We start from the raw sequence: 14,005 nt of genomic DNA, 5'->3' as shown, positions 1-14,005 counted from the left end.
CGCAAATGTTGTTACTCTGAACTTGCTGAGCATTGGATCTGGGAACTTTCTGCGTACAAAGCAGATAATCTGCCACTGAGCCACAGCCCAAGAAGACATCACAACCCCGGGCCCGTGCGACATTTGTTTGTTTGATTATTGCATTTATGTTCTGCTTTTTCCTCCAAGTAGCTCAAGGCGGCCCACAGGGTTCTCTCCCTCCTCCCACCCAACAACATTGTGAGGTAGATTAGGCTGAGAGGCAGTGACTGGCCCAAGTGAGTTTCATGGCTGAGTGGAGATTTGAATTCTGGTTTCCCAGGTCCTTGTCCAACACACTACGTTAGGTCTTGCTATGGTGTTCACTATGTCAAAAATAACCCTAACCATATATTGTGGCCACATAGTTTCCTGGAACCCAATAGCTAGCTGCTTTCTACCAGGTCTGCCTTTTTGCCTGTCTAAGCCAACTGTGTTGACTCAGGCTGGTAGTGCTTCCTTGGCAGAGTCTGTTGCCAATCACCTGATCCTTCTGACAGCTTCAACAGGGACTGAAGCTGGGATTTCCTGCATGAAAGTACGTGCTGCACTACTGAGCTAGGTATTTGCTCTCCAAAGCAAAAGGAGGATTTCTTTTTAAGCTCCTCTTGGTCCATTTTCTATGGCTGGTAGGCTAATATAAGCTTCGTGGGTCCCAAGGTGTTGCCAAGGCCTGTGTCTTGTTTAGGCAACAGCAACTACATGGAGAGCATTGGGGGAGGATGCAGAAAGAGAGATTTCCCCCTATACTAAAATGCAACTTGCAATATATAAATACAGACAATGGTTTTATGGGGTTGATCAGTTTGCAGTGGACAAAATAATGAATGGAACAACAACAACTTGCTTTGATAGTCCTGTGATTGCAACATTCAATTCAAAGTGTTGGTGCTGACCTTTAATGCCCTAAACAGCAACTGCCCAGTATACCTGAAGGAGCGTCTCCACCCCCATCATTCTGCCTGGACACTGAGGTCCAGTGCCAAGGGCCTTCTGGCAGTTCCCTCACTGCAAGAAGCCAAGTTACAGGGAACCAGGCAGAGGGCCTTCTCGGTAGTGGCACCTGCCCTGTGGAACGCCCTTGCACCAGATGTCAAAGAGAAGAACAACTACTAGACTTTTAGAAGACATCTGAAGGCAGCCCTGTTTAGGGAAGCTTTTAATGTTTACAGACCATTGTATTTTTATACTTTTTTGGAAGCTGCCCAGAGTGGTTGGGGAAACCCAGCCAGATGGGCAAGGTATAAATATAGTAGCAGTAGTAGTAGTAGTAGTAGTAGTAGTAGTAGTAATAATAATAATAATGCTGCAGCAAACCTATGAAAGATGCCACTGATTTGTGGGAGACACTGAACAGTTAACAAGCTTTTGTTGTTGTTATGGAGATGTGACTTCTGAACAGAGACCTTCCCTGTGTATTCATTGGGTTTCACATCACTAAATAAAACCTTTTTGGGGTTTATGAATGCGCTAACAAACCCAGCCAACAATCCAGGTCAACTGGATTGCATCTTCAGCTGGTCTGCATCTTCTTCCCAGATCATGGATTTTCTCATCACACATCTCAAGCAATGCATAGTGAAGCTACATAACTCATTGGTGATGCCTACCAACTTGGATAGCTTTTAAAAAGGATTCAACAAATTTACAGTGGAGAGGGCTATTGATGGCTGCTGACCATGGTGGCTAGCCTGTCCCTCCACAGCTTGAGGCTGCATGCTTCTGAATGCCAGGTGCCAGAAAGCACAGGAAGGCAAAGCACTCTTGTGTTTGATTCCTTTTTGCTGGTTTCCCACAGGCATCTGGTTGGCCACCATGAGAACAGGATGCTAGACTATTGGCCTGATGCAGGTGGCTTGTCTTGCATCCTTAAGAGCAAAGTAGCATCTCTTTGCAGTTGCATTAAGCAGGCTGCTGGGTTTAAACCTCAAGATTCTGTTGAGTGGGAATGAAAGATCTCCATCTCCATAGTCTGGTTTGATCACAATTTTTTGGATGGTTGGTTTTGTTTTGTTTTTTAAAAAAACATGGCTAGAGTTTCAGTGCTCATACTTGGAAAATTGTATCTGAGAAGCAAAACCTAGCCTATGAAAACTCATTCTACCCATATTAAGCCAACCAAAAACCAAAGAAAGCAGCCAGGGCACTCCCAGCAGGGGCGATTGGAGCAGTGGAGTCGGTGCAGCTTTTGAAGCCTCGCTGACTCTTGCTGGTCAAGGTGGAGTGTGGTGAGGTGATTTCTCATCCATCTTTACTGCAGGCACGGCTGGGGTGGGTGTGGGTGGAGCAGACAGGTCTTTGGATCCCACTGATTCAAAGCCTCCAGCATACTGCCCTGAAAAATCCCATTTTGGGGGCTTCCCACTGGCTACTGCAGGTGGGAGGATGAGCAGCAGTAGATTACTACAAGCTTTGGCTGGAGGTTGAGTCTCTGCATGCCTGCCCCCCCCCCCCGCCCTTGGCATCAGCTGTGCTCCACTTCACCCACAGGAACCAGCAGAGAGGCAACTTTGCTGCATCCTAACACCACCAGCCGTGCTGGGAGTAGGCCCCTGTGAATTCATTAGGATTTATTTATGAGTACATACTATTAGGGTTGCAGCCTTAATCTTTAAGGTGGTGCAAGGCTCCTCCTTTTATCATACTTCATGTTTTCAACAGGATATTTTAGGTAGGATTTATTTTATTTTAAAAATCTTATTGGCCTCATTTATTTTATTTTTTTATTTACTTATTTATTTTTACTAGGAAACTTAAATGTTGTGAAATATGTGTGGTTTTTAAGAAGAAGAAGAAGCAACTTTTTGGAGAAACCAGTTTTAAAGATCATCAAAAGTTTTGAAGTGAATCACACATTAACATTAAAACACACATGCCAGAAGACCGTCCAGTGTTCATTAACCGGAGGCTGAGTTATTACTGATTTAACTGGTGTTTTGTTTGACAAATGGGAATAATGACAAATGGCTGGTGTTACAGTGCACTTGGTTGCCTTATTATGCCTGAAATTATTATCATTTCCGCTTTTTAATTACTTGTCTTGCTTTACAGTTGTGCTGCTGGATCTATCAGACTTGCGATTATAAATTGTTCTAATTGTGCTCTGCTCTGCCCAGACAAGCCTGCTCATGCACCAACTAATAAATGCAATGAATGAATGAACGAATGCAGATGCACTATCATGCTGGGATTGGATATCTCAGCTGGCTAGCAGAAATAGTGTGATGCGGCAGCTAAAAAAGCCAATGCAATTCTGGGCTGCATCAATAGGAGTATAGCATCTAGATCAAGGGAAGTAATAGTGCCACTGTATTCTGCTCTGGTCAGACCTCACCTGGAGTACTGTGTCCAGTTCTGGGCACCACAGTTCAAGAAGGACACTGACAAACTGGAACGTGTCCAGAGCAGGGCAACCAAAATGGTCAAAGGCCTGGAAACGATGCCTTATGAGGAACGGCTAAGGGAGCTGGGCATGTTTAGCCTGGAGAAGAGGAGGTTAAGGGGTGATATGATAGCCATGTTCAAATATATAAAAGGATGTCACATAGAGGAGGGAGAAAGGTTGTTTTCTGCTGCTCCAGAGAAGCGGACACGGAGCAATGGATCCAAACTACAAGAAAGAAGATTCCACCTAAACATTAGGAAGAACTTCCTGACAGTAAGAGCTGTTTGACAGTGGAATTTGCTGCCAAGGAGTGTGGTGGAGTCTCCTACTTTGGAGGTCTTTAAGCAGAGGCTTGACAACCATATGTCAGGAGTGCTCTGATGGTGTTTCCTGCTTGGCAGGGGGTTGGACTCGATGGCCCTTGTGGTCTCTTCCAACTCTATGATTCTATGATTCTATGAAATGACTGTCGGCTACCAAGTCCTGCTGCCACAGTTAGTGGAACCAGGATTCTAGCATTGTCTACTTATGAACTGGACCTCAAATATCTTCCTCGATCCCAAGTCTGTTTCCTGAGATCCTTAAAGACAAAAGGATGCGCTCCAGCCCTGAGATAGAAACATAATAAGGGCCTGTTGCATCATACCATCTGGTCCACCAACCCAGTTCTCACAGATGCCTATGGGAAGCCTACAAACAGGACTCAATAAAAAAGCCCTATCCATGACTGTGGTTTCTAGCAGAGTGCTTCCAACAGACTTAGACTGGCATGTGCAAACTATCAACCTTTCCGTCCATCCATCATTCTCTCTGCTGTATCTTTTCAATCGGAAAGCCAAGTTTAACATTCATAAACTTTTTTAAAAATCAAGAAATTTTGAATACACATGAAAAGGCTCAGGAGTGCCAACTTGGCCCTGCGACTGTGGGTGCCCGGGGCAGTGGGTGCCATGCATGGCCCTGGCACCAAAACTTCTGGGTGCCTGGCCCTTTCATGGGGAATTTTGTGGGTGCTCAGGCACCCAGGGGCCCAGGGAGTTGTCAGGCTGCAGAGGTCATGGGTACTGAAAATATTCTGGTTCTTTAAAGAGCATTCTTATTATTAGTAGCAGTAGTGTTTTTTTAAAAACAAAAAACATACAGAATGACCAAAGCAGGTGAGTGTGGTCTTTAGAATCTCCATCCTAACTCTCCTAGCAAAAGCAAACTAAAGTACTGTAGCAAAGGGGGGGGGGGCTCAGCGGTCTTCAGGATGCTCAAGGGGACCTCAAAGTTTGTGGGTATACCCAAAAAAAATTTAAAAAAACTTCAAAACAAAGTGGGAAACCCCTCTTCCCCCCCACTCCCAAAATGTGAGCCCTAGATCAAGGGTAGCCAAACTCATGCCGTCCAGTTGATGTAGGCCTACAGTTCCCATCCTCCCTGACTATTGCTGGCTGAGGTTGATGATAATTGTAGTCCTGGAAGACACCCGTTTGGAGAAGGTCTCCCAGAGCAAAGGAGGCTTGGCTGCCAGCAGCGTTGAACAGGAGCACTCCTGTTAGTGGGTGAGGCTATATATTGCAGTTTCAAACAGCATGGCTCCAACTTGTATCACACAAAAATGCTAGCTGCTGCTTAAGGAATGTCATGTTAGCCTACTCTCAGCCACCACTACTTTATTTATTTATTTATGGTCCAGACGAGTCACTCGAGGACAGTGGGTGAAACAGTCTGGAGATACAAATATGGGCTGTCATGTGGTTAAGCCTCTCCGCTGCCTCCCAATTGCCATGAGCTCTTTGTCTGAAGTGTCACAATAAATGAGCTACACGTTCCTCGCCTCCATTTTGGGCGTCGCTCTACGCATAGCATTACCAAATGCAGCTAATTGATTTTGCAACCAGGCAGCTTCTTATCATCTATTTAGTAGCTGTGTTGGTATTCATTCATTCCCTCTCTCCCTCTCTCTCTCCCCCCCTCATGCCTTTTCCTTTTAAAACTCTAGGGGAAAGAAGTGTAACAAATGTGACATCAATAATCCGGTTTGACTGCACCACAAATCTCTTGACCTGCCTCTGGATGGCAAATTGCCAGTGTGCATCCCTTGCAAGCAAACCTGTCAGCCCCTTTTAAACTCCAAGGACAAGGAGGGTGCTTGATAACCCCCCCAGGCACCTAAGGGATGCACTCACATGTAATGGGCAATTTTATGTGGTCAACATCACCTTCCAAATCAGGCCAGGGTGGGGCAGCCTCTAAATCTGTTTCATCATGATGGAGATGACAACTGCATTCAAAGGCAGGGAACAATATTTGTTCCAGACCTCTGTGTTGCAAAATCTTTCCTCTTCACTTTCCTTCTTGCTGGGCATTCCAGTCGCACTTGAACCATAAAGTGCTATAATGCTGCTTTAAACAGTCATGGCTTTCCCCAAAATAATTGCAGGGGGCTGTATTTTGTGAAGGGTGCTGAGGGTTGTTAGGAGACCCCTATCCCCCTAACAGAGTGACAGTTCCCAGAGTTCGGGGGCACACGGGACCATCAAAAGTGCCCCATCAGAAGACCTCAGTGATCGAAGCAGGGCATAAGGAATCAGGGATAAAGGAATTGAGATATCTGGGGCCCAAGTTGTTTAGGGCTTTGTGAATTAGCACAATAACTTTGATCCAGCCCTGCTTGCAAACTTGTAACTAACACAGCTCTTTTGGCGATGGAGAGACAGGTTGCCAATAGCCTGCTCCTGCAAGCATCCAGACCGGACACAAGGACAGTCCCAAATCAAGAGTTACATTCCAGAGGTTACCTAGGCATGCATGGACTGCTGTGGTCAGGCTGTCCTGGAAAGCCACACTATCTATGGGTTAGAGGAATAGAGATACCTGAAAAGCAATCTGATATAGAATTAAAATTCTCCTCCCCTCCTGCCCACTTTCTTTCAAAGGAGCTTCACTTTAGCTGTGCTCTTTCTGACTCCCTGCCCACCCCTCCCGTGGCCCAAACACCAGCTGAAATTCAGAAAACGGTCTAATCAATCTGCGTTGATGAACACTAGACCTGCCTTTGTCTAATCCACAAAGCCACTGTTAGTTATGCAAAAATGGGCTATAAGCCATTTGAGAAGAGGCTCCTTAGTGTTTGTATTTCAGGAAAGGCAAATATAATAATGCAAAATTCATGACTCAGGGACCAAACAGTAGTTTAATGTCCAGCTCTCCCCATTAACTATTAAAGCAGACGAAGAACCAAAACAATTGTTCTAATAAAGCGCTGGGCTTGCTATCAATTTCAGATCTGCAGAGCCACAATGGTGTGGGTTGGTGTGTTTGTGTGTGTGCCCACATCTTAGTCCAAATTTCCTTCCAAAAGTATAATCACTGAAACCAATGGCAAAACTCCACCCACCCGCATGGCTACTGAAGCAAAGCTGAACTGTGTCAGAGTTACAAAGGCTGTTAACAAGCCCATAATCCCTAACTTGCTGCCCTTAACAATCGTATCCTATTCTCAAAGCAACCTTGCAGATGCCGTGTATTCTTTGAGAAGGGATACCAAGCATCCTAAGACAGCTTGTTCTGATTAATGCCAGCTCCAGGGTTTGGGGAATTTTCAGTATATATTGCCACCTTATTCCAGTGGTCCTGCTACCTCTATGCCACTGTCTCTACCTGCTCTCTGTGATGGCCTGGGACTCGGGCTCAGACTCAGAACCAGAGGAGTCTCAGGCGGCATCGGAACCAAGTCTGGGGCCTGATTCTGAAGAATCCCAGTCTGCACAGGTCCCCCTGCAACAAACACCAGCTGGGCTGAGTCAGGGGCCTGAGCCTGCCCTGGCTCCAGATGTGGGGATTACCTCGTTGCTGTCAGCGGGACAATCACTTACAGCTGCTCCACTACCAGTTGGGTCAGGAGAGGCTGAGGCTGAGGCAGTCTCAGTGTCTAGTAACCCACTGACATCTCCCAAGCTGCAGAGACTAAGGTCTGAGAGGAGGAGAGACCTGAGTACTGGCAGGAGGAGTGCTCACCTTCGGGAGAGACAGGGAGGTGAGTCACTGGAGGATCAGGGCCGGCTGTTACCCCGACAAAGATAAAAGGCTGTCGGACCCTGCCCCAGGTTGCGGGAGCAATGTTGCTGTTTGCTAGAACCTGCCTCAGACCTTGTGCCTGACCCTGCCTCGGCCTGTCGGACTGACTCCTCGCAGAACCCTTGGATTCGGGACCGGACCTGGACTGCATTGCTCGGGTTACCCCCGGGCCCAGCATGTCAGGAAAAAGCCGCAATGCAAAAGCCAGCTGCAGGTGGCTGGAATGCAAAACAGGATGTTGTGGTCTGCAACTGTACTAGTGGAGAAAGGGGGCAGTCCATTCTCCGTACTGAGCACCGGATGTTAGCTCAGAGTGTCATCTGACCTGTACTGGAAGTACAGGGATGGAGTTGTGACTCTACTGCTGGAGTCTGGAGGGTACAGACACGTTTCTCTGTACTGCTGAAATGACAGGAATAAAGACATGTAAATAGGACTCCTGTCTGTCTTTCTTCCCCTCCCTGGGGGAATGCAGGGAGGGAGAAGGAGGAGGGTGTGTTCTCCTCACGTCTGAGGAGGATCGCCGATTTATGACCTTGCCTGCCGGGAGACGCAGACGGGAAGGTCAACAAGTATCTCAGTCGGTTGCCTCACGAGTGTGAGGCCAGTTACCTCTGACTGCGAGCTGAGATACTGACACAGCACACTCTCTTTTCCTGTGCCCAATCCACACATACTCAACCCAGCTGATAGCACTGCATGCCAAAAGCACATGAATGTCTAAAAAATGCTCCACCTGTGCTAAAAACCATCACCCCCAAACTCAGGATGGATAAGTCTGTTCTAGTCCATAACAGTTTCTCTCACAAGTCATGGGATCATAGAGTTGGAAGGGACCCTGAGGGTCATCTGGTTCAGCCCCCCACAAAGCAGGAATTGTCCTGTCTTGCTTCCACAGCAGGAGTGGTCAGCGTGGTGGAACATGCCTAAGGGATTCCACTCCAGATATGCATAGGGCTTAATCCTTAGCCTGTTCTTCTCCCGAAGATATCCTGCAAGGCAGTGGAGGTTTAGAATAAGAGTTTTCCTTCTCCTAGAAGGGCTACCTTCCCAGGTTGACGAGCCCCATCTGCCCCTCACTTCCCTCTACAGCATTTGCAAGAACCACCTTGTTGACTATTGGACACCTATTGGCCTAATTTGCTTAATCCACTGGAGTCTCTCTGCTTTCATGGCTTACTCAGCCCCAATCAGTTCCTCATTTTTCCAATCTCAAATTCAGTTTTCCGCATTTCTGTAGCAAATTTGTATTTTTTTTTTAAAAAAGGTCCTCGTGGAAATTCGGCATTTTAGTCACATTTCTCCTAATAAACGCATGTATGTATGAGGTTTTAACTAATATCAACATTCCCCCCCCCAAAAAAACCCCCATGTTTCCTAAGAATAAGGGGTTTTGTATGTTATTTTCACTAGCATAGTCATTATTATATACACTTTCAGCTATTATATATATATTTGTAAATATGGTATGCTTGGAGATCTGCAGCACAAAGATTCAGAAAAGCGAGAATTTTGAAGGGCGGCTGAGTTTCATCTCTCGTATTATTTCAGAAAATGCAAGTTTGACAGATTCACCTTAACATAAGAAGTGAATCAAATTTCTTCCCCCAAACCCTACTTCTGAGTAATTCTGCATAGGAATGATCCAGTCGCCAGACTATTCCTGCCTGGATCGATACAATTCCTTTGGACAATTTCTTCTGCTAGCATGGCTTTTCTTGGTGGCTTGTTTCTGTACAAAATTCCAAACCAAGTAGCACCCTTCCTTCTATAGCCTTGTTATATATACGGGAGAAATGATGTAATTATCTTCTACCCAAATCCGAAGACTGCAGCAAAATGCCATGTGGGAGCCAACATAAAAAAAAAGTCCACTCCATTTATAATTCTATTAACGGCAACAAGGAAAAATGTGTCTTTCTTTGAATACTTGCCAAGGCATCAGATGGAAATTAAAAGTCAAACATCTATAAATAAGGGAAGATCTCATCCCTCCTACATTCTCCCCACCGTACTGTCAGTTAAGGATAAGTTTATTGAAGATGTGATAATTTTTCTTTGGCGAAAACTACGTTATTCTCTCTCTCTCTCTCCCCATGTGTGTGTTTCTGCGCACACATACACATGTGTGGACACAAATACGTATATGTGCTTTTCACAAGTGAAACTGAAATATTGCATTAGCAACTGCCTAATTTCATTCTCGCCTTGGAAATTTAGGGACTTCTGCTTGCATATTGACTGAATTGCCTATTAATATAAATGAGTGTTACACGCCAGGGACCAGAAACACTTGCAATGCCTACCGATTCGTTCCTCATGACTTATTAATTGCACCAGATGCTGAGGGAGTACAGTTAAGGGGCTGGCCGGCACAGCCGAAGGGGCAAGCAGCAGAATGCGGCGCCAGGAACCCAGTTCGAATCTTACCAAGTCTGATAGCAAACAAGTGACTCCACCATCTGTTAATAGTCTACTTGAAATGGCTAGGCAGTCCCACTTCGGGGAGTGTAGAAGCTCCACAGAAACACCTGGCAAAGCTGGGGTGTTTTGCAAGCCAAACAAATGCTACTTCAAGGAACTTTCAAGCTTTTCTAGCAAAACGAAGTGGAAGTTGAGAAGTGGCACTCCCTGCTCCCAACTGATCGTAGAGTAATTGCCATGCTACCTTAGGCCAGCTCATCATAGCCACTTGAGCCAATTCACACATATTTGTTTGGAGTGGCGCTGTGGGTTAAAGCACAGAGCCTAGGTATTGCTGATCAGAAGGTCAGCGGTTCGAATCCCCGCAACGGGGCGAGCTCCCATTGTTTGGTCCCTGCTCCTGCCAACCTAGCAGTTCGAAAGCACGTCAAAGTGCAAGTAGATAAATAGGTACCGCTCTGGCGGGAAGGTAAACAGTGTTTCCGTGTGCTGCTCTGGTTTGCCAGAAGTGGCTTAGTCATGCTGGCCACATGACCCGGAAGCTGTATGCCGGTTCCCTCGGCCAAAAAAGTGAGATGAGCGCTGCAACCCCAGAGTCGGTCACGACTGGATCTATTGGTCAGGGGTCCCTTTACCTTTACCGTTAAGATGTACAGGAACACAGGAGTGCCTGGCGTGCTCTGGTCCATGGGGTCACAAAGAGTTGGACACGACTAAATGACTAAACAACAACAACACCTAAGATGTTTTGTGTGTTTGTTTAAAATTGTGTCTAGCAGCCTACAAAAGTAGGTAGATTGTTGCCAAAGTTTTAGTGCACTCACTCTTTACATTCAAGACTTTGAAGCTGACTTTACTCACTTGCTCGGGAGTAAGCTCCATCAAACTCAGTAGGGCTATGCTCCAAAATATATAATTGTTAGTTTTGTCAGTTTTCCAACCTTAAATTTAGTTCTCCCACATTAACCCTCTAGAGCTTCAACTCCCCATCCCCGTTTCTAATAAGCTCACTTTTCACCTTCTAAACCCCGATTTCCAAAGCCGCTTTCATATTCTGCAGCCCCACTTTGCACTCATTTGCACTCAAATCTCTGCTGCTATTTTAAACCATTATTTCCCCCTCAGTGTCACTCTACTCATGCTTTACTCAAACCCTTGTCATTGTTTAAAGCAGCCCCTTTTGTCTCCTTAAGTGTCTCTTCCTTCTCACTATACTAAAATGTCTCCCTCTTCCATTCCTCAACTGCCTCGTGTGTTGGAGATAAAGGATGCAGAGTCTCAAATACTCCTTTTTATGAAGGCTCTTTATTCGAACCTCTACCGTTGTTTAAAGCCACCATTCCAACTTTACTCAAACTTTAGCTGTTGTTTTAAACCATCATTTCCCCCCTCTCAGTGTCTCTTTCTTCTCACCTCCATGCCATGTCCACTGCTGCTATGCAACTTGCCTTCACTCCAGCCAGACTTCATGCAAATCCAGGATTGGGATGCAGCACTACAAATCCTCTGGTGACATTCTTACATTTTTATTATATAGAGAGATACACACACTTTACCCTAGTCTGTGCGTTTTTTTTTTACACCTTCCTTGACTGACGAACTGCATTGCAAAATTCAGAGAAGTGCTGATTTTGAATGGTTTTCAGAAAGTCAGAACTGGGTAGATTCACCTTTAAATGGAAGCTGGATTGAATTTCTCCCCATCCCTATTAACTTCCAAGTAGACATGTATAAGGGACGCAGGTGGCGCTGTGGGTAAAACCTCAGTGCCTAGGACTTGCCGATCACATGGTCGGCGGTTCGAATCCCCGTGGCGGGGTGAGCTCCCGTCTTTCAGTCCCAGCTCCTGCCCACCTAGCAGTTTGAAAGCACTCTTAAGTGCAAGTAGATAAATAGGTACCGCTTTATAGCGGGAAGGTAAACGGTGTTTCCGTGTGCTGCGCTGGTGCAGGCTCGCCACAGCAGCTTCATCATGCTGGCCACGTGACCCGGAAGTGTCTCCGGACATCGCTGGCCCCCAGCCTCTTAAGTGAGATGGGTGCACAACCCTAGAGTCGGACACGACTGGCCTGTACGGGCAGGGGTACCTTTACCTTTTAGACATGTATAAGAGTGTGGTACATACATTCCAGCACATACATAAACCAAAGCAAAGACTATCTGTTAAACACGACAACTTTCAGACAAAGTCCAAGAGAGATAGGGAATATGGAGCAGAGAACCCATAACCGGCCCATTTGAGATCTGTGTTCTTAGTAAGCTGTGAATGGAGCGTTTGCAGGAGATACAATGGAAAAGAGGAGGGGAGGAGGAAGTAGGCAGGATCTCTGTAGCTTTGATCAAAGCAGCTGAAGAAATGAAATGACTTTGCTAAAGAATCCCTGAACAGAGCAAGAGTGCTCAAAATGTGTGACTTGCTTTGAGTGTGTCAAGAGAAACAAATACTTATAGTGCTGGAAACACACACACACACAGACACACGGTTCTTCCTTCAGACTTGTGCTAACAGCAGCAGCAACAACAACAACAATAGCAACAACAATAACAACAACTCCTCATCAAGAACACAATGTCCACCATTCAGAAGGATGACAAGAGCCAATATTATTCCTACACACAGAGACACAGGCACTTGCTTCGCCAGCTCCATTAGTCGTCAGGACAAGCCGCTGAATTTTTTTAATTGCTGTCAGGTAGGATTATATCACCTACCCTAAATAATGGTAGAGCCCTGCTCAGCCATTCACAATTCATTTGATTTGCAGAGCAATAACTGAGGAAACAGAGCCTTTAAATTCACGACGCTAAAGTTTTCTCATCAGCATCGCGAATAAATTCCCCACTGAAAATTCATGGGCTGGGAAATCAGGGGTGCTGAATGGCCAAATCAGCATTCTAGAGACATTGAAGAGGGTCTGAAAGATGTGGAAGTTTTTTCCTAAGAACCGCACCAAGCAGTTGTTGTTGCCTTTTACCAAAGAAGGGGGCGGATTGGAGCATAAACTTCTGGTCATGGTTTTTGAACTTTAAAGAATCTTATCTCTCATTAAAAGCTGCTGAAAGTCGGCATAATAATCCTGAGTGAGATGGACCAATGGTCTGGCTCAGTATAAGACAGCTTTCTATGTTTCAACTTGCTGAGGAGCTGCTGCAAGTTGTAGAGGATTCTGGGACATTTTTAAGGGCACACACTCTTTTAACATTGGAGTACTCCAGTGCCCAGCATAAACATGAGGCTTGTTCACACATTACAAATACATACATACATGCAGGACCTGAACTCAGTTTCAGCACCTCTCAGGTAGGCTCCATTGCCACTGTATTTTTTTTATACATTTTTATTAGGTTGTTTTTTAAAAAAACAAACAAACACGTATCATTTCCAACAATCATTTAACATAACTTCTTGTCTTATACATTATTTTAGACTTCCGTCAACAACTTCTGAAGATTTTCCGTTTTTTATCACTTGTTCTGCATTTCTTAATTTCTCTATTACAGTGGTACCTCAGGTTAAGTACTAAATTCGTTCCGGAGGTCCATACTCAACCTGAAACTGTTCTTAACCTGAAGCACCACTTTAGCTAATGGGGCCTCCTGCTGCTGCTGCTGCTACGCCGCCAGAGCACGATTTCTGTTCTCATCCTGAAGCAAAATTCTTAACCTGAAGCACTATTTCTGGGTTAGCGGAGTCTGTAACCTGAAGCGTATATAACCTGAAGCGTATGTAACACCACACTGGCTCTCAGACTTGTGCCTAGAGATGGATGAGCCCCTTGTTATGGAGAAACCCACAGATAAGCTTCCCAGGAAGCCCAACCTCACAGCGGACCCTGCCTGAAAACCGCAAGCTCACCACTGCAAAATAATCCCATAGGGCGAACGATGGACCACCAGAAGAAAAACAGATTTGGTGACATTTGGAACTTGCCGGCAGTGGGCCCGTTAAACCGCGGAATGGAACAGAGAAGTCGCCAGCTTCCCCGCACCCCTCCTCCCCTTCTGTTATATCAGATCACTGATTCCTCTCCTTCTTCCCTCCACCCTCTCTCCAAATTCTAGCTTGGCACATGCAAAAAAGTGACATGCTGTGTCATTATGGTAATTGCTATC

General features: G+C 45.6%; 1 protein-coding gene across 34 annotated transcripts in view; it reads right to left on the bottom strand.

Annotated features, from left to right (window-relative positions):
- NRXN1 (neurexin 1) overlaps positions 1–14,005 on the bottom strand; it is a 1,008,670-nt gene that overhangs the window by 260,705 nt on the left and 733,960 nt on the right. The window lies entirely within an intron of this gene.

Source organism: Podarcis vaucheri (genome assembly GCF_965113315.1).
Source record: "Podarcis vaucheri genome assembly, chromosome: 3".
Lineage (NCBI taxonomy): Eukaryota > Metazoa > Chordata > Lepidosauria > Squamata > Lacertidae > Podarcis > Podarcis vaucheri.
Note: the sequence above shows the minus strand (reverse complement) of the source record. Positions and strands in the feature narration are given on the sequence as shown.